At 39.5% G+C, this 21,255-nt stretch overlaps 1 protein-coding gene across 4 annotated transcripts in view; it reads right to left on the reverse strand.

Annotated features, from left to right (window-relative positions):
- Positions 1-21,255, reverse strand: part of LOC136387164 (cryptochrome-1) — a 71,599-nt gene that overhangs the window by 35,539 nt on the left and 14,805 nt on the right. The window lies entirely within an intron of this gene.

Raw genomic sequence — 21,255 nt, forward strand, 5'->3', positions numbered from 1 at the left:
TAGCCGGAGAAGAGGCAGCCAACCTCCCTATTTACCTGTTTAAACGCAAACCTTACTTTACCAAAGGAAAGGATTTGAAAAATTGAAAGCTAATTTCAAAATAAGGTCTTCTTAGGACTTTTTATATGAGTCCCCACCCACATCTGAAGGCAACCCCAGACAGGTAAAAAGACAGCAACATACTAAAACATTCAGAATATACAATCCTCTGCATAAAAGCCCAGACAAAAATCGAAGGATGCAAAGAAAGCAGTATATTTCTTGTAAGGTTGGCGGACAATGCGGAAAGGTCAGGCCTGGGAACTTTGGTTGGGACCATCCACAACCAAGTGCGCCAAAAGAAACTTCGCAGGAGCCTTTTGGAAAAAAGTGACCGTCTGCCAGGCAGTGAGATTTCACCACGTCATATTAGCTCAACCACCCTAGAGACCCTTTAAATATTTCCCATGTGGATCACCACTTGCGACTTGCCTAGCCTCTGTCCCCAGGGCTAGGGAACCTCATCAGGCAGGATGTGCGCTCTGTACTAAATAAAGCCTTTTTTTTTTCCGTATTTTTCTCAAGCTGGAAACGGGGAAGCAGTCAGACAGACCCCCGCATGCGCCCAACCGGGATCCACCTGGCACACCCACCAGGGGGTGATGCTCTGCCCATCCGGGGCGTCGCTCTGTTGCGACCAGAGCCAGTCTAGCGCCTGAGGCAGAGGCCATGGAGCCATCCCCAGCGCCCGGGCCATCTTTGCTCCAATGGAGCCTCGGCTGTGGGAGGGGAAGAGAGAGACAGAGAGGAAGGAGAGGGGGAGGGGTGGAGAAGCAGATGGGCACTTCTCCTGTGTGCCCTGGCTGGGAACCCAGGACTTCTGCACGCCAGGCCGACGCTCTACCACTGAGCAAACTGGCCAGGGCCTTTTTTTTTTTTATAGAGACAAGAGAGTCAGAGAGAAGGATAGACAGACAGGAGCGGAGAGATGAGAAGCATTAATCATTAGTTTTTTGTTGTGTGTTGCAACACCTTAGTTGTTCTTTGATTGCTTTCTCATATGTGCCTTGACCAGGGGCCTTCAGCAGACCGAGCAACCCCTTGCTTGAGTCAGTGACCCTGGGCTCAAGCTGATGAGCTTTTGCTAAAACCAGATAAGCCCGCGCTCAAGCTGGCGACCTCAGGGTCTCGAAGCTGGGTCTTCTGTATCCCAGTCCAACGCTCTATTCACTGCGCCACCGCCTGGTCAGGCCAGTAAAGCCTTTTATTATCCCACACTTCGTGGCCCTTCTCAGTGGGGAAAAAATACCTTACATTTCTCTATAACAAATAGCAGCTTCAAAGAACATTTGTTAGGTTAACTAAAGAAGGGATATAAAAATCCATACTAATAGTCAAATCCTGTCGTCTGATGTGTGGTGGTGCAGTGGATAAAGCCTCGACCTGGAACACTGAGGTCACTGGTTCAAAACACTGGGCTTGCCTGGTCAAGGCACATATGGGAGTTGATGCTTCCTGCTCCTCCCCCCTGTGTCTCCCTTCTCTCTCTTTCTCCTCTCTCAAATGAATAAATAATTTTAAAAATCCTGTTACTTAAAAAGGACTGTCCAATATCTTTAGTGGCAGTGGAATTTTGTACTGAACATCATTGAAGTAAATGGTCCCCTGGGCTGGCCCTTTGGACTTTTTAGTTATATGGCCTCTGCTGTAAAGGTGTTTTGCTATAACTGGATTTGACCTCTTCCATGTAAGAAGATCTAAATTTTAAATGCAAAGTAATTTTTTTTTTTTTTTTGTATTTTTCCGAAGCCAGAAACGTGGAGGCAGTCAGACAGACTCCTACATGCGCCCGACCGGGATCCATCCGGCACGCCCACCAGGGGGCGATGCTCTGCCCATTTGGGGCGTCACTCTAGCGCCTGAGGCAGAGGCCACAGAGCCATCCTCAGTGCCTGGGCCAACTTTGCTCCAATGGAGCCTTAGCTGCGGGAGGGGAAGAGAGAGACAGAGAAGAAGGAGAGGGGGAGGGGTAGAAAAGCAAATGGGTGCTTCTCCTGTGTGCCCTGGCCGGGAATCGAACCCGGGACTCCTGCACGCCAGGCCGACGCTCTACTGCTGAGCCAACCGGCCAGGGCCTAAAGTATAAATTTTAAAGTGATGAATCTGAAACTAATCAAGGACATTTTCCAAAGTAAATTAGCTAAGCAATGAAGTAAAAATTTTAATTTTAATGTGTCTGACTCCAAACTTTTGCACTATACAGTACCACATTCCTACAGGATATATTATAATCTAAAATGCGTTAGAAAATTAGTCTGACAGCCTTAAGGACATAAAGGTGACCAGGATACAGTTTGTGTTTTCTAGATGGAAGACAAGCATGTATGTCAATTAAGATAAAATATGTTAGGTTATACTGAGGTAACAAACAACCTCCAAAACTCAGTGTCTTAAAATAACAAGATTTTTTTCTTCCTCTTTCTTTCTTTTTTTTTTTTGAGAGAGAGGGAGCAACTCATAGTTGCTTGTACTTTAGTTGTACATTCTCAATGTGCCTTGACCAGGGATTGGACTTTGGGCTCAAAATGAGCCAGTTCAAGCCAAGCAACCTTTGGGATTGTGTTGAAGATCTCTCCCTCAAGCCAGTGACCCTGCGCTCAAGCCCGCTCTCTAGCCAGTGACCTCAGGGTTTTGAACCAGCGACCTCAGAATTCAGGGTCTGTGTTCTACCCACTATGCCACCACTGGTCAGGCCCAAAATAACTAAATTTTTTCATTCATGCTATATATCTACTGCAAATTAGCCAAGACATTTTTGCTCACTTTTAATTGGTTAAAGCAGGTCACATGGCTAAACCAGAAGGTAGAAGGCATAAACTTCCTGTAGGAAGTGACAATGAATAATGGTGGACAGTATTATCTACCATAATATCTATACCAGGGGTCCCTAAACTTTTTACATAGGGTGCCAGTTTACTGTCCCTCAGACCATTGGAGGGCCGGACTATAAAAAAAAACTATGAACAAATCCCCATGCACACTGCACATATCTTATTTTAAAGTAAAAAAACAAAACGGGAACAAATACAATATTTAAAATAAAGAACAAGTAAATTTAAATCAACAAACTGACCAGTATTTCAATGGGAACTATGGTCCTGCTTTTGGCTAATGAGATGGTCAATGTCCAGATCCATATTTGTCACTGCTAGCCCTAACAAGTGATAGGACGCGCTTCCAGAGCTGTGACGCATACGTCCCACGTCACCGGAAGTAGTACTGTACGTGAGCGACACCGTACTTTACTCCTCTCACTGACCACCAATGAAAGAGGTGCCCCTTCCGGAAGTGTGGCGGGCTGGATAAATGGTCTCAGGGGGCCGCATGTGGCCCGCGGGCCATAGTTTGGGGACCCCTGATCTATACCAACATTGATACATAGGCACCGCATGCGCCCGACCGGGATCCACCCGGCACGCCCACCAGGGGGCGACGCTCTGCCCACCAGGGGGCATGCTCTGCCCCTCTGGGGCGTCGCTCTGTTGCGACCAGAGCCACTCTAGCACCTGAGGCAGAGGCCAAGGAGCCATCCCCAGCGCCCGGGCCATCTTTGCTCCAATGGAGCCTCGGCTGCGGGAGGGGAAGAGAGAGACAGAGAGGAAGGAGAGGGGGAGGGGTGGAGAAGAATATGGGTGCTTCTCCTGTGTGCCCTGGCCGGGAATCGAACCCGGGACCTCTGCACGCCAGGCCGACGCTCTACCACTGAGCCAACCGGCCAGGGCCCATATGGTGAATTTCTTAATGAAGGGTGTATTATGGCAGCATATAAGAAATCTATGTGTGTGTGGGGTTGGGCAGAAGAATGGGAACAAGGGAAAACATTTAAGCAGTGTTGAATCAATAGCTGTTGTTCAAAAGGATAAAGGAGAAAAGGGCAATCAAAGAGAAAACAGTGCCCTTAAATCAAGAAATTCGTAAGAACCTTGAGGGGAGCCTGACTAGGCGGTGGCGCAGTGGATAGAGCATTGGACTGGGACATGGAGGACCCAGGTTTGAGACCCCGAGGTCGCCAGGTTGAGCGTGGGCTCATCTGGTTTCAGCAAAGCTCACCAGCTTGGACTCAAGGTCGCTGGCTTGAGCAAGGGGTTACTCGGTCTGCTGAAGGCCCACGGTCAAGGAAAAAAAATCAATGAATAACTAAGGTGTCACAACGAAAAACTGATGATTGATGCTTCTCATCTCTCTCCGTTCCTGTCTGTCTGTCCCTGTCTATCTCTCTCTCTCTGACTCTCTCTCTGTCTCTGTCAAAAAAAAAATCTTGGGGGGTAGGGTGGGCTAGGGGAGAAAACTGGGAGAATGAGTATAAGTATCATATTAAATATGGCCAAATTTCAGACAAACCTGTGTAACATGTGCTAGGTCATAGATTTTAAAAAGGGAAGAAAAAAAGTAATTTTCAGTATTTCTAAAGTCTTTTTTTTTTTCACAGATAAAAATTATAATTTTAAGTTATTTTTCCAGCTTCATTGAGATGTAATTGATATATAACTAGTCTTTTTCTGAAAGAGAACATTTTCAAATAGGAGTATTAGACCAGAGAAAAGCATTATACATAGATCTGGGACAGCATGCTTTTGAACACATATTGGACAGATTTTATTTAGTTGTACATGAATCCTTTAAAGCCTAGAAATACATCTTATACTTAATTTGGACCTAATTGGGTGGAGCCAAATGCAGTGGTTTCTAAAATTAGACAAAGAATAGTAAGAGGTCTAGATTATAAATAGTTTTGTATAATATTTTAGATTAGAGAGGCATATATTACATAAATTGTTAGAGTAAATTGATTCCAGAGATTAAGTGATTTTAACCCTTTTAAATCCTATTATTAATTTTAATAACTTTCCTGTATTTTTTAATATATTGATAGTATCAATACATATTACCTACAAATAATCATGTTTTTGTTTCTTCCTTACCCATTTTTATACCTTTTAGTTCTTGTTTTTCTATTACTACACTGGTTAGGCTTACTAGTACTAGGTTGAATAAAAGTGGTGATAGTAGGCACCCTTCTCTTATTCCTAATCCTAAAAGAAATGCTTTCAACATTTTACGAAGAATTAACATCAGAGTGAGAAGAATGAAACTTCAGCTCCCCTCCCCTATTTGATTCTCAGAATAGGCCAAGAGGACAGTCTGACCACAGGAACATGGAGACACCAGTTCCAGAACAGTAACTCTAGTTTATGAGTTACTTGCTAGCTTCAGTTCCAGTACCAGGCCAAGATGACTGCAAAAGACCAGCCAGCCATGAAAATAAGGAAGTCCCTTTCTCAGAGAAACTGCACATCTGCCCTCCCTCTAGGAGGACTCCCCTTCCTGAATTCCTCCAACCCCTATATAATCTGGGTAAGGGGTCTGAGCTGTTAAGATGGATTTTTTGAGGACAGGAGTCCCTTCATTTTCTCAAGCTGCTGGTTCTTGAATAAATTTCTTTCCTTTGCACCAGTGCCTGTCTCAAAAATACTGGCTTTTTGTGTCACCGCAGGCAGCCAAACAATTCAATCTTTCCTTTTCTTTTTCCTTTTTTCTCTCCAGCCTTTTTCATAGACTTCTGTCTAGCATTCCTTTTGTTCATTCAAAGTGAAGGTTGTTCCTTCCATCAGTCCTTCTTTTCCTTTATCTAGTTTTAGGAATACCATCTACGTGCTGATGAATCACAACTTGATATTTTCAGCCTGCACTTCTACTTTGGACTCCAGATTTAGTAATCCCATTTCCTTTACTATTATCTCTTAAATTTCTATTCAGATTCCAAATGTTCCACCATTACCACCCTTATCCAGGCCACCATCATCTCTACTCAAGGTAAGTATAGTAGCTTCCTAAACGGTCTGCCCTTTTCCTGATACTCATTTTCTACCTAGTCTAAGTAATTGTTTTAAAAGTTAACTCACACCCCGCTCCAATTTTGAATCAAAACAAAAGACTGATGAGACAGAGAAGCAAGAATGGACAAAGAGAGATGGAATGGGGGTAGGTAGGATGGGAAGAGGGTCAAAAAAAAGGGAGAGAAGGAGATAAGAAGAAACAATCAAACTGAAATTTAAGAATCCTAAACCTGATACAGTTTCAGTAACAAACAAGGGTTAATTTGATTTAATTACTAGTGAGTTATGAACACACATTCCTCAAACACTTGATTTCACAGTTGAAAATTAGAGATGTGTTTATGAATGTTTTATTTTCCCTTCGGATAGTATATATACAGAATTCGTTTTATGCTTAGAGAGAGAAATATAAAAAGTGAAATGAAATGAACCCAAAGTATTATCCCAACATTTCTTATTTGGTAAAGAGATTCATTTAGATTCACATTGACTTTTACTCTCTTTAGAGATATTTGAGAGTTAATAGTTATTATTATAATTAACTATTAACCTAATAACACAGGACCACACATTCTGATGTATATTCTTTCATTTATACAACCAACATTTGGGCAGCTATATAGGACAAACACACACAGAGAACTGAATCTAGAAATCTGCTCCTCAGAGCCTCTAAGTTTAGTAAGAACAAGATGTGCATTCCCACCAGCAGTGCAGGAGGGTTCCCTTTTCTCCACATCCACGCCAGCACTTACGCTGTGTTGTTTTGTTGATGAGCGTCATTCTGACTGGTGTGAGGTAATATCTCATTGTGGTTTTAATTTGCATTTCTCTAATGATTAGTGATGTTGAGCATTTTCTCATATGCCTATTGGCCATCTGTATGTCCTCTTTGGAGAAGTGTCTATTCATTTCTTTTGCCCATTTTTTTTTTTTTTTACAGAGACAGAGAGAGAGTCAGAGAGAGGGATAGACAGGGACAGACAGACAGGAACGGAGAGATGAGAAGCATCAGTCATTAGTTTTTTGTTGTGTATTGCAACACCTTAATTGTTCATTGATTGCCTTCTCATAGGTGCCTTGACCGCGGGCCTTCAGCAGACCGAGTAACCCCTTGCTCGAGCCAGTGACCTTGGGCTCAAGCTGGTGAGCTTTTGCTCAAACCAGATGAGCCCTCACTCAAGCTGGCGACCTCGGGGTCTCCAACCTGGGTCTTCCGCATCCCAGTCTGACGCTCTATCCACTGCACCATCGCCCGGTCAGGCTCACCCATTTTTGATTGGATTGTCTTTCTGGTATTGAGTTTTACAAGTTCTTTATAAATTTTGGTTATTAACCCCTTATCAGACGTATTGTCAAATATGTTCTCCCATTGTGTAGTTTGCCTTTTTATTCTGTTCTTATTGTCTTTAGCTATGCAGAAGCTTTTTAGTTTGATATAGTCCCATTTGTTTATCCTGTCTTTTATTTCACTTGTCTGTGGAGATAAATCGGCAAATATATTGCTGCGAGAGATGTCAGAGAGTTACTGCCTATGTTTTCTTCTAAGATGCTTATGGTTTTACGGCTTACATTTAAGTCTTTTATCCATTTTGAGTTTATTTTTGTGAATGGTGTAAGTTGGTGGTCTAGTTTCATTTTTTTTGCAGGTAGCTGTCCAATTTTCCCAACACCATTTGTTGAAGAGGCTGTCTTTACTCCAATGTATGCTCTTACCTCCTTTGTCAAATATCAGTTATCCATAAAAGTGTGGGTTTATTTCTGGGTTCTCTGTTCTGTTCCATTGGCCTGTTCTTATGCCAGTACCAGGCTGTTTTGAGTACAATGGCCTTGTAGTATAACTTGATATCCGGAAGTGTGATACCTTCCACTTTATTCTTCCTTTTCAAGATTGCTGAGGCTATTCGTGTTCTCTTTTGGTTCCATATACTGTGGAAAACAGTATGGAGATTCCTCAAAAAATTAAAAATTGAACTGCCTTTTGACCCAGCTATCCCACTTTTAGGAATATACCCCAAGAACACCATAGCACTGTTTCGAAAGAAGAAATGCACCCCCATGTTTATGGCAGCATTGTTTACAATAGCGAAGATCTGGAAACAGCCCAAGTGTCCGTCAGTGGACAAGTGGATTAAAAAGCTTTGGTACATATATACTATGGAATACTACTCAGCCATAAGAAATGATGACATCGGATCTTTTACAACAATATGGATGGACCTTGATAACATTATACTGAGCGAAATAAGTAAATCAGAAAAAACTAAGAACTATATGATTCCATACATAGGTGGGACATAAAAATGAGACTCAGAGACATGGACAAGAGTGTGGTGGTTACAGGGTGGGGAGGAGGAGGGGAGAATTGGGGGAGGGGAGGGGCACAAAGAAAACCAGTTAGAAGGTGACGGAAGACAATTTGACTCTGGGTGATGGGAATGCAGCATAATCAAATGTCAAAACAACCTGGAGATGTTCTCTCTGAACATATATACCTTGATTTATCAATGTTATCCCATTGAAATAAAAAAAAATCTTCAGAATAAAAAAAAAGGAATAAGATGTGTAAATCTATTATTATACTAATAAATTATAATATTGAAGTCCCCATTGTTAAAGGACATATAAAAGGCAGGCAATTATACTGAGGAAGATTTCTAAAGTTTTACAAAGATATGACTAATCTGCGTTTTTTAGTATCTATTATAGCACTTAATGACAGCAGTTTAGTCTTAAAGTGCCTTTTAATTTCTGAGGTTAACTCACACTAGTATAAGACTATGTCATTTATACTTTCTTAATCTCTGATTCACATAAAGGCATTTGAAATCTAGGACTTTTACTATTGCTTGTTGTATTTTTAGAAACCACTGCATTTGACACACTAAGAATAGGCCAAAAATCATGTTAAAATCTACTTCTAGGCTTTAGAGTATTAAAATGAAACTAAATAAAATCTGTTCAACACATGCACAAAAACAAGTGACAGAGCTACACATATTGGTTTTCATGATATTACTCTCAGAAAATTTTCTTCTCCTAATAATGATAATTTTACTCTAGATATAATCCAAGTTTTTCAGAGGTGGGACTATAAATCAAAACAAGACAATACAAAACAACAGGAGCGCCAAGAAAAAAAAAGTTTATTAGAGATGAAACAAGTACCCAGATCTTGGTTTCTAAACATCTTTCTCCAATAAGAAGATCCAGGGTTCTACAGAGCAGCAGCTGATTCCAGGGCTGAGCAAGGAAAACATATCAGGAGTATCTCATGATGTCAAAAAGTCAAAAAGAGCTCCAGAGAAATTAGATGAGTATATGTCAAAATACAGATGGGTGTCAAAACTGGAACAATTTAAACAACAAAATAAACAGTAACAGTAATAGATTATAACAAAACAAACAAACAAACAAAAAAACCCAACCAAACACAAATACTCATGAACCCCTATTTTTAGAAACAAATTATTGAATAATTAAATAAATGGCGGGGTGGGGGGGGGACGAACAACTTCATTACAGAAGAATTCTAACTAATGAATATAGAAGGAATGAAAACATCATGATTAGAATAGCACATAATAACTGCTTCAGGCAAGATCCACTAATGAATACTAAAATTAATGTCTGAAAGTATAAAGAGAAAGAGGATATTTACATAGCATCAAAGTATACCAAGATATATATTAATTACAAAGAAAAAAATAGTAGTTTTACTGTGGAGAAATCCGGCTGACAAGTACTATCTTAACCACATGATCAAGACTAATAATCACCAGTATAAGATATATTGATACCATGTCCCCCTGATAGAAGAAGGTCAGATCATCTATGAAATTTTTAAAAAATGCATAACCTCAATTTAATTATGAGACAACATCATATAATTGGAGGACATCCTACAAAATGCCTGACAAGTCCTTTTAAAAGTCTCAAGGTCATGAAAAACCAGAAAAGGCTGAGAAATTGTCATCAGCCAGAGGAAATTAAGGAGACATGACAACTAAATACTATATGGAGTTCTGGAATGAACTCTCAAACGAAGAAGACATCAGTGGAAAAACTGGTGAAACCCAAGTAAAGTTTGTAGTTTAGTTAATGTTATTTCACCAAGGCTTATCTCCTAATTTTGATGATTTTACTAAAGTTATATATGATATTAACATTAAGAGATGTTGGGGAAAGGGTATATGGTAACTCTATATTATTTCTGCACCTCTTCTGTATGCTTAAATTATTTCAAAATAAAAACAAGTCAAAACAAAAGTAGATGAATCAAAACATCACATATTCGGCCTAGCGTGTGGAGGACCGGGGTTCGATTCCCAGCCAGGGCACACAGGAGAAGCGCCCATTTGCTTCTCCACCTCTCTGCCGTGCCTTCCTCTCTGTCTCTCTCTTCCCCTCCCGCAGCCAAGGCTCCATTGGAGCAAAAATGGCCCGGGCGCTGGGGACGGCTCTGTGGCCTCTGCCTCAGGCGCTAGAGTGGCTCTGGTCGCAACATGGCGACACCCAGGATGGGCAGAGCATCGCCCCCTGGTGGGCAGAGCGTCACCCCCTGGTGGGCGTACCGGGTGGATCCCGGTCGGGCTCATGTGGGAGTCTGTCTGTCTCTCCCTGTTTCCAGCTTCAGAAAAATGCAAAAACAAACAAACAAACAAACAACAACAAAAAAACATCACATATTGAAGTAAACAGGTTTGGAAGTTCTTTTTCACATCAATATTATTTCCACCTCTCTACCATGGTAGTAACCACTTAAATAGTACCATCCATGCATTTATTCATTTAACAAATAAACACTTAAGTGCCTTCTATGTGCCAGGTATATATTACAGAGAAAAATAAAGTAGGAAATGCCAAGTATGGGGGAAGGAGATTGCTGTTTCATGGGTTGATTAAAGAAGATTTCATCAACACCTTAGCAGCGTTGCGAAATAAGGTAGTAAGCCATGTGGATACTCTGGAAAAGGAACAGCAAGTGAAAAGGCCTAGATATTCAATGGTGTGTTGGAGAAACACCAAGATGGCCAGCGTGGTTGCAGTACAGTAAGGGACAAGTGGATGGCAAAAATAAGATGAGGTAAGCAAATTATTTAGAGTCTCCTTGGCCATTATAAGGGCTTTCTATGCCAAGAGAAATGGAAAGCAACAAGAAAGTTATGAACAGAAGTGACATGAGGTTTTAAAAAGTAATTTTGACTATTTGTGAGGAACTGGGTGGGGACAGAGAAACCAACTAAGAAATTATAGTAGTTATCCAGGTAAGAAATGATGATGGCTTAGGCCAGGCTGTACTCAACGAAGGGGATGAGATGTGAATGAATTCTGGATATATTTTTAAGGCAAAACCTATAGGAATACTTGATAGATTAAATATGAAGTATGAGACAAAGAGAGGAGTCAAGGTTGATTCCAAATTCAGAGCATAAAATTGCTACTTATTGAGATGGAAGAATGCAATATGAAGAACTTCTGGGATTTGGGCTTTTGTTTTATTGTTTGCTTCAAGGAGTGTAAATAAAGTGTTTCATTTTAATTTTTGTTCACATTTATTATTTCCTTTCTTCTACTTTGATATTATTATTGCTTTGAACAGTTACTATTCATTCAGATACATTACTAGTGCCCTTTATATCCTTTTGCATCTCTGTATTTCTACCTAGAATAATTTTGTTTTTTTGCTTGACAAACCCCTTTTAGAATATCCTTCCTATTTGATCTACTCCTAGATGATCTTCTCTCCTCTCCTCCTGGGATTTCAATACAAATATTCTAAACCTCTTTGCCATATCTTATATATCTCTCACACTCTTTTCTGTATTTTCTATCCTAATGTCTCTCTGTGCTTCGAGTCTGGTTATTTTCTTTGAAACTATCTTCAGTTCACTAATTCCTTCCTCAGCTACATCTAATCTTCTGTTAAACTTATTCATTGTCATCAATTTCAGCCATTATATTTATCATTTCTAATATTCTCATTTATTTTTATGTCTCTCTGCCAAAATTCTAATCCAATTTCTTAAAAATACTAATCACAACTGTTTTAAAGTCCATGATTGATAACTCTAAAATCTGGATCTCTTCTGGGTCTGCTTTTGTTTTTTTTTCCTCTCTTGGTTTTAGCAATTTCTTGTCATTTATTTATTTATTTATTTTTGTATTTTTCCGAAGCTGGAAATGGGGAGAGACAGTCAGACAGACTCCTGCATGCGCCTGACCGGGATCCACCCGGCACGCCCACCAGGGGCGATGCTCTGCCCACCAGGGGGCGATGCTCTGCCCCTCTGGGGGGTCGCTCTGCCGCGACCAGAGCCACTCTAGCGCCTGGGGCAGAGGCCAAGGAGCCATCCCCAGCGCCCGGGCCATCTTTGCTCCAATGGAGCCTCGGCTGCGGGAGGGGAAGAGAGAGACAGAGAGGAAGGAGGGGGGGGTGGAGAAGCAAATGGGCGCTTCTCCTATGTGCCCTGGCCGGGAATCGAACCTGGGTCCCCCGCACGCCAGGCCGACGCTCTACCGCTGAGCCAACCGGCCAGGGCCAGCAATTTCTTGTCTTTTAGTATGCCTTGTTATTTTTGCTTGTGTGCTGCTGGACATTATGTACATAAAAAAACTATATCCTCTTTTAGAGAATTATTAACTTTTGCTTGTGGCAGGTTCCTAAAATACAGCTGATACCATTAATCAAACAGTGAGGGAGCTAATTTAAGGTTGAACTTCAGTGCTTGAATAGGCTTTTTTATTCAAACCATACTCCCATGATATTGTCCTTTAAAAGTCCCAACCCAAAGCTGAGAGTAATTTCCAGGATCTTCCTTCTTTGGCAGGCTCTGTACTCATTTTCTCCTTCCAGTTCCATAAGACTGCTGAAATTATGCTTAGTTCTTAGCCCTCATTCTAACTTTCAGAATTGACTTCTGCATTAAGCACAGAATTAAATACCAGGTTCAATTCTCTTGGTTTCTTTATTCTTTTAGATCTTAGCCCCACTAATTCTTACTCTTTTTGCACTTCTCTGATGACCAGATTTTTCACAAATATTTTTCAGCTTCTCTAGATATTTTTTAGCAGTTAATTAGCCTTTTCCAGAAGTAGAAATGCTCAGGAGTTCAGTTTTATATATATTTAATTTGAGGTATTCATTTGATATCCAAGTAGACTGGTTAACTATCAAATTATATATGCAACTTTGAAATTCAGGAAAGACATCTTGATAGTTAAATATAAACTTAGGATTCATTGCATAAATGGTAGCAATAGCTATAAGACTAGACATATTGATGTCTATTAGACTAGACAGATGGAAGAAAAAAAAGTTGTAGAAGGGAAGCACTCAGGAAAGTGAGGAGAGAAGAAAAAAGTGGTGATCTTTAGATACAGAGATGGGGAGACACACAGAGGGGCACAGAAGAGCACATAACTTTCTAAAATAAAAGAAAATAAGAATGGAAAGAGAAAAAGAAGCTGAAAAAAAGTGAGAATAAAGGAGAAAGTATAAGGAGATTTAGGAAGAAAGATGGCAAAAGGAGGGAGGTTAGGAAGAAGGAAAGTAGGATCCCAGATGGCACACACACACAAAAACGTGAGACCAAGTAAGAAAGACAGGTTGGCAGAAAGGATAAACCTTTGTAAGAGACTTTTTTTTTTTTTTTTTTTTTTTTTACAGAGACAGAGAGAGTCGGAGAGAGGGACAGACAGACAGGAATGAAGAGATGAGAAGCATCAATTATTAGTTTTTCGTTGCGCATTGCGACACTTTAGTTGTTCACTGATTGCTTTCTCATATGTGCCTTGACCACGGGCCTTCAGCAGACCGAGTAGCCCCTTGCTTGAGCCAGCAACCTTGGGTCCAAGCTGGGTGAGCTTTGCTCAAACCAGATGAGCCCGCGCTCAAGCTGGCAACCTCAAGGTCTCGAACCTGGACCCTTGGCATCCCAGTCCGACGCTCTATCCACTGCGCCACCGCTTGGTCAGTGTAAGAGAGACTTTTGAAAGGAAGACAACCAGTCTTTGGAAGGGCAAACTAACCAATCTTAGAAAGGACAGGTATCTGTATGTCAATTAGGAATAAAGGAAGGAGGATTAAAAAAAAAAAAAAAAGGAAGGGTCCAATGGAAGGGAAAGAAAAGGGAAGACAGACACTTGGGTGAGGAGAGTCAATAGGAAATTAGTATGATGGCTCTAAAGACAAGAGCAACATGAGCCCTGGCTGGATAGCTCAGTTGGTTAGAACATCATCCTGAGGGGCAGAGGTTGCCTGTTTGGCTCCTGGTGAGGGCACATCCAGAAACAACTCATTTGTTCCTGTCTCTTTCTCTTCCTTCCTCTGTCACTTAAAAAAAAAAAGCAAATAAAAGAATGAAAATAATCCAATTAAGACAGTATCTGATATGTTATTTTCAATGATTGGAAGAGAGAAACATCACTTAAATTTCAAACAAGAGGGTCTGGAACTGTCATGGACCACAAACAAATTCCAATTGCATGTGTTTCCACATCTGAAAAAAAGTAATGTTCCTTGACCATAGAGATGTTATGTAATTATATGAAAAAATACTCTAAATGGAGGAAAAAAACCCAGAAACTTTCTCAATGAACTAACTGTGTGAACTACATCATCTTATTTAGGTAAAAAGTCACACTTAGGCCTGTATTAACTTCTATTATCTTTATTGTCCACTGGTGGTATGGTTCATGCCACTTTTATGGGTATTTTTTAATAGTAAATTAGTAGTGACTGATAAAATATAGAAAAACATACCTAAAGCACTTTCATTCATTCTTTCTTTAAATCAACACTTGAGCCTTCTCTTGAGATACAAAAAGAAACATGGAACTCCCATTCTAGTGTCTCTCAAATTTAACAAAAATAAGATATAAAAACTATTATATTACTTATCAAACTGTATTATTAAAGTTCATGGCAATTAGAAAACACAAAGGAATCAAGTCTGTCAGGGAGAACCAGAAGTTTTCAGAGATGATGTTGGACATGGGTCTTTTACTATTACAGCATTCCACTTTTTTATAGCAGTGAAAGATAATCTTCAACAAAAATATCAGATAATCTTCTGGAATTGAATTATGTTAATCAAGTATATGTAATTTAGGTTTCCAAATCATCTTTGTCTATTTTTAGACATCATTGCAAGGTGACCTCAAAATGACAAAATCGGGTAGGACATTTGGGGGCTTTAGGGGACTTACATTGAATTAGATAAAATCTATTAAGCAGTTATAAAAGGCAAATGTTTTAGAGAGCTATATATAGTGTGGGGTAAAAAGTAGGATTATAGTTATAATGCAAATAATATAAGAATAAATAATATAAGAATAAACTTTCATGTACTCACAACTGTAAACCTTCTTTTGCCCCATCCTGTATAATGGTTTTCCATAGTCAGATCATCTAAAAGATATTTCTTTTCTAAAAAATATTTATTCATAAACACTGAAAATTATACTTTTTGACCTATGACTTAAATTACACACAGTTATCTCAAGTTTGCCAGAGTGCTCAAATAAGACTGCCAAAGACAGAGAGAAAGAAGAAAAAAAGAAGAACTCCAGGTCATAGAAGGTGAATCACATAACTATAATGTAATTAGATTAGTTCATGGAATCATGTTTTATTTCTAATTTTTTCATTAAACGTATTTGTGGATTGTATCCATGTCACTGTGTATAGGTGCAGTTCCTTTTTCATGGTATTCCACAATTTATCTATTTTACTGTTAGTGAACACTTGGGTTGTTTCTAGTTTGGGGCTACTCCAAATAATGCTGCTATGAATATAATGTACATTCATTTACACGTTCCTGAACTTCTACTGAGTATGTATATACTTCGTAGGAAAACAGTTAGGTTATTGTTAAAGTAAAGACTCAACATAGTTTCCCAAAATGTTAACTGTTCACACTCTCAATAGCAGTGTATGCAAGTTCTTGCTGTTCCGTATCTTCATCAGTACTTTGTATTGCCAGACTTTTTAATTTTATCCAATCAATCCAGAGCTTTGTAATAGTATTTTGTTGTGATTTTAACTTATATTTTCTAAATATTTAATGTAGCTGGGCAAGTTCTGCCATGCGTTTAGGCTATTTGGATGTTCTCTCTTGTGAAATGCCTATTCTAATTCTTGCCTATTTTTCTATTGAGTTCAAATATCTCCTCTCACTGGCTTCTCATTGGCTTGCCTTTTTACTATCTTATTCCCATTTTTCATAAACAGAAATTTCAATTTTAATGAAGTTAAATTCATCAGTTCTCCCCTTATAGTTAATGCTTGTGTGTGCACACAGGTACATGTGTGTGATAACACACATCCTGTTTAGGAAATTTTTGCCTCTTCTAAACTCATGGAGATTCCTACATTTCTTTTTTTTTTCTCTAATGTAGTGATACCTTTTAAACTTTTATTATGAAGTATTTCAGATGGATTATAACTCTAAATGTGAAAGGCAAGCAATAGCCTGACCTGTGGTGGCACAGTGGATAAAGCATCGACTTGGAACACTGAGTTTGCTGGTTTGAAACCCTGGACTTGCCTGGTTAAGGCACATATGGGGAGTTGATGCTTCTTTTTTTTTTTTGTATTTTTCTGAAGCTGGAAACGGGGAGAGATAGACAGACTCCCGCATGCGCCCGACCAGAATCCACCCGGCACGCCCACCAGGGGGCGATGCTCTGCCCCTTCAGGGCGTTGCTCTGCTGCGACCAGAGCCACTCTAGCGCCTGGGGCAGAGGCCAAGGAGCCATCCCCAGCGCCCGGGCCATCTTTGCTCCAATGGAGCCTTGGCTGCGGGAGGGGAAGAGAGAGACAGAGAGGAAGGAGGGGGGTGGTGGAGAAGCAAATGGGCGCCTCTCCTATGTGCCCTGGCCGGGAATCGAACCCGGGTCCCCCGCACGCCAGGCCGACGCTCTACCGCTGAGCCAACCGGCCAGGGCTGAGTTGATGCTTCTTGCTCCTTCCCCCTTCTCTCTCTCTCTAAAATGAATAAATTTTTTTAAAAAGGCAAGCAATGAAGCTTCTATTTTTTAAAATTAAATTTATTGAGGTGACACTGGTTAAAATAATTATACAGGTTTCAGGTGCCCAATTCTATAACACAACTTCCTACACGTGCTCATTTTTGTCTCTTTCTGCTATCACCATCCTATGCTATGATAACTAGCTTTCTGTATCCCTTTCCAAATTTCCAAATTGGTACAGTGTGGGTCAAGTATTGATTCTATTTTTTTTTTTTTTTTTTTGTGACAGAGTCAGACAGAGGGACAGATAGGGATAGACAGACAGGAAGGGAGAGAGATGAGAAGCATCAATTCTTCGTTGCGGCACCGTAGTTGTTCATTGATTGTTTTCTCATATGTGCCTTGACCGGTGGGCTACAGCAGACCGAGCGACTCCTTGCTCGAGCCAGCGACCTTGGGCTCAAGCTGGCGACCTCGGGGTCTTGAACCTGGGTCCTCTGCATCCCAGTCCAATGCTCTTTCTACTGCACCACCGCCTGGTCAGGCAGGTATTGATTCTAGATCAAACGTCCACAGGAGAAAGAGGAAAAGTTGATCATAGAGTCATAAACTACTAAAGTGGAAGTAAATTTGTCCTTTCAGTAAGGGTTTTCATGTGGGCAGTCTAAGGTTTGGACTGCACAGGTGCCCTGAGATAGCTGCATACAGACAGACTCTGCCTACTCTCCAAAGCCCCCAACCCAAAAGACTTTACAGGTGAATTCTAGCAAACCTTTATGGAACATAGAATTCCTGTTATTTATACTGTCAGGGGATATAAAAAGGATATAAAGTTAACAATTTATTTTATAAGGCTAATACAACCCCATTAACAAACCTAATAAAATTAACTGCCAAAGCAACACTCAATAAATTACTCTTTTGAGATACTAAAGTTTATGTATAAATATGCAACATATTCATATGCATTTACATTTTCATATTTTTAAACTATTACCAATAGTATATTTCTTAGGAGTGATATTGTAAGATACTTTCTTTGTATTGTTTGATTTATAATCATTATACTTTTCATCAGAAAGAATTAACATTTTTAAGCACTGAATAGCCTAGAAACAGACCTCAAAATATTAAAATTTTATTGTATGATTAACATTTCAGTGGGGCTATTATTCAATTAATAGTGTCATTCTGGGAGGAAAAGTTAGAGCTCAACAGCAGTGTCAATATAAATTCTATATAAAACAAAAAATTTTATGTATAAATAAAAATATAAATGTATTAAAAAACATAAACATTTATATTGTCTTTCAGTGGGAAAGGCCCTTTGAAGCTTATCATTAATGATATAAACCACAAATGTTTCAGTATAAAAAGTTTAAAATGTATATTTTTTTAAAGATCATATTGTCATTTCTTTTTCTCTATGTCCCTCTTTCAGTGTTCTCAGAATTTCCCTATTTTTAATTATCATCTCACAAAGGATTATTTCCAATTACATATACATATCTATTCCAGCTTCCCTTTCTAGCTTCAGTTCTTTCTAACCAATTGCACCTGGATACTCTGCTGTTACCCTAACTTTGATACATCTTAAAACAAGCTTATACTCATCCTAACCCCCAAACTAACCCCTTCTGACTTTATGTCTCCCTCCCTGGGATCTCAAACTTGGAATCATCATTGTCTCCTCCTTTTCTAAAACCTCCCATATATGTCACCAAATCATTTTTTTGTATTTCCCTTTAATTTCAATCTTTCCTTTCTATTCCTATTATAATCATCTAAAATTATGACTCATTACAAAAAAGAGTTACACCAAACCCTATAATAAAAAAGGTATTTTAACCACCAAATTAGAATATGACCAATCATTATATGTTTTTCTAATGTGTTTTATTTTTAGATTTTTAAAAAAATATTTATTTTAAATAGAGGAGAGAGAAAAGGTGGGGGGCAGGGGTAGGGAGGAATGGGAAACATCAACTCATAGCTGCTTCTTGTATGTGCCTTGACCAGGCAAGCCCGGGGCTCTGAACCAGCTACCTCAGCATTCCAGGTCAACAACGGATCCACTGTGCCACCAGAGATCAGGTCCATTATATGTTAATACCAATAACAGGAACAGCCAGTTCATTCTCTAGCACAGGCATCCCCAAACTGCGGCCCCCTGAGGCCATTTATCTGGCCCCCAGCGCACTTCCGGAAGGGGCACCTCTTTCATTGGTGGTCAGTGAGAGGAGCACTGTATGTAGCGGCCCTCCAACGGTCTGAGGGACAGTGAACTGGCCCCTTGCGTAAAAAGTTTGGGGACCCCTGCTCTAGCACATATACACTACAGCACAGTAATATAATTTAAGTCATCCTATTTACAGTCTTTTAATTCCTGCTGGCCCATATCACTTAAAACAGCAAACAAAACAAAACCAAAAAAACTCCAACAACAACAAAACAGCATCATTAAGATACTTAGTTTGCTGTTATTGCTGTTACTGAGAAGACAGAGCTGGGATTAAATAAAAATGGCAAAAATATCTAGTCAATAGAATTCCATTTACAAAAGAGCATTTTTCTTTCTTTCACCTCTAGGAAACTCTAATATCTAATTAAAACAAATGCAAACCAAATAAAAGTATATAAGAATTAATTTTAAAATGTCAAAATTTAAAAATCTAGTTACATCTTTTACATTACTAATAATTATTTTTGCTATTACCGTTATAGAAACTATGCAATCCCGCTATATCCTCTGTAAAACATACAGAGGCCACACTGACTAATGGCCCATGACTCATTTAACTTGAGACAAGCAGGCTATTGTTTTCTAATACATCTGATTTCTGTTCCAATTAGTGAAAGTTCTAGGTATGTCAAGACTCAGTTGTACTACTCAAACCTGTTTATGCCAGCTGAACCACATAATTTAATTAAATCATTTATACACCAATTATGTGAGTGTAAAAAGAAAGCTGTTTTATTGAAAACTAAGTTGAATGCTTCAAAAAGGCTTGATAAAAGGTGAATCACTAAAAGAGTTTCTAATTATTGTGGATAAAATAGTTATAATAGATCAGAAGAAAAATACACACTGAAGAAACTCTGTACTCACTTATTTCACAAGGGTGTTTAAGGTTGTAATCAACTTTAGAGAAAATGATAGGCAACATCAGGCTATGGGTGTAATTTATGCATGAAAGCCAACATGAAACTTCATCAACAAAATCAGAATATTTATTAATATATTCAATCCACAGGTACATACTGAACACCTACCAGGTGCCAAGTGTTGTTCTAGGGCAGCAGTTCTCAAACTTTTGATCTCAGTACCCTTTACATTTTTTTTTTTTTTGAGAGAGAGAGAGAGAGACAAAGAGGAAAGGAAGGAGAGAGAGAAGCATCAACTCATAGTTCCACTTTGACTGCTTCTCATTTGAGCCCTGACCGGTGCTTGAACCAGCAACTTTGGGGATTGAGCTAGGGCCCTTGGGATAAAGCTGGTGACCCCAGAACTGGTGACTCCATGATGGAGCCTGCTCAAGCCAGCAACCCTGAACTCGAGATGGCAACCCCAGCACTTTACCTACTGTGCCACTGGCTAGGGCAGGACTCTTCTCATTCTTAAAAATTACAGAGTAACCCCAAAGAGCTTTGTCTTACAAGTAATATTTACAATATTTATCAATATGTATGTGATAAATTAAAGCTGAAAAAAATTTGAAACACAAGAATATACCAGCACATATTCCATTAGCCATCATAGCAATGATGTGACCACTTATGTGACTTCTGGAAAGTAAGACTGTACCCATGTGAGAGAATGACAGTAAGAAAATCAAATAATGTATTAGTGTTATTATGAAAATAGTTTTGCCTTTACAGATACCCAGTCTCAGGGACCCATAAGTGTCCCTGGACCATCCACTGTCATTGGGCTGAGGAACCAATAATAAATAATGATGAACCAATAATGAATCAACCTCTCTCTTGTGTAATTTAATGGAGTAAGACAATAAAGAAGTAAATCAATAAATACATAAATTCAGATAGTGATAAATGCCATGAAAAAAACAGGAGGGGCAAAAAGAAAGTGAAAAGTAGAGGTGTGGGGAAGGAGTAGGAATTATTACTCTACATAGGATGGTCAGAAAAGGCCTCTCTGAAAAAGGATGTTGAAGAAATGAGCCCTAAGGTCTGAAGCAACAATGCTCTGGGTAGAGAAACAGAAAATGCAAATACCCTGGAAGTCACTGGAAGATGTTGAGCATAGAAATGACTTAATCTAATTAAGATTTAAAAAATATGACTCTGGGCCTTGGATGGTGGCTCAGTGGATAGAGCATTGGCCTGGCATATGGACATCGTGGGATGGATTCCCAGTCAGGGCACACAGGAAAAGCGACTATCT

The sequence above is a fragment of the Saccopteryx leptura genome, chromosome 1, assembly GCF_036850995.1.
Source record: "Saccopteryx leptura isolate mSacLep1 chromosome 1, mSacLep1_pri_phased_curated, whole genome shotgun sequence".
NCBI classification, from domain to species: Eukaryota; Metazoa; Chordata; class Mammalia; order Chiroptera; family Emballonuridae; genus Saccopteryx; species Saccopteryx leptura.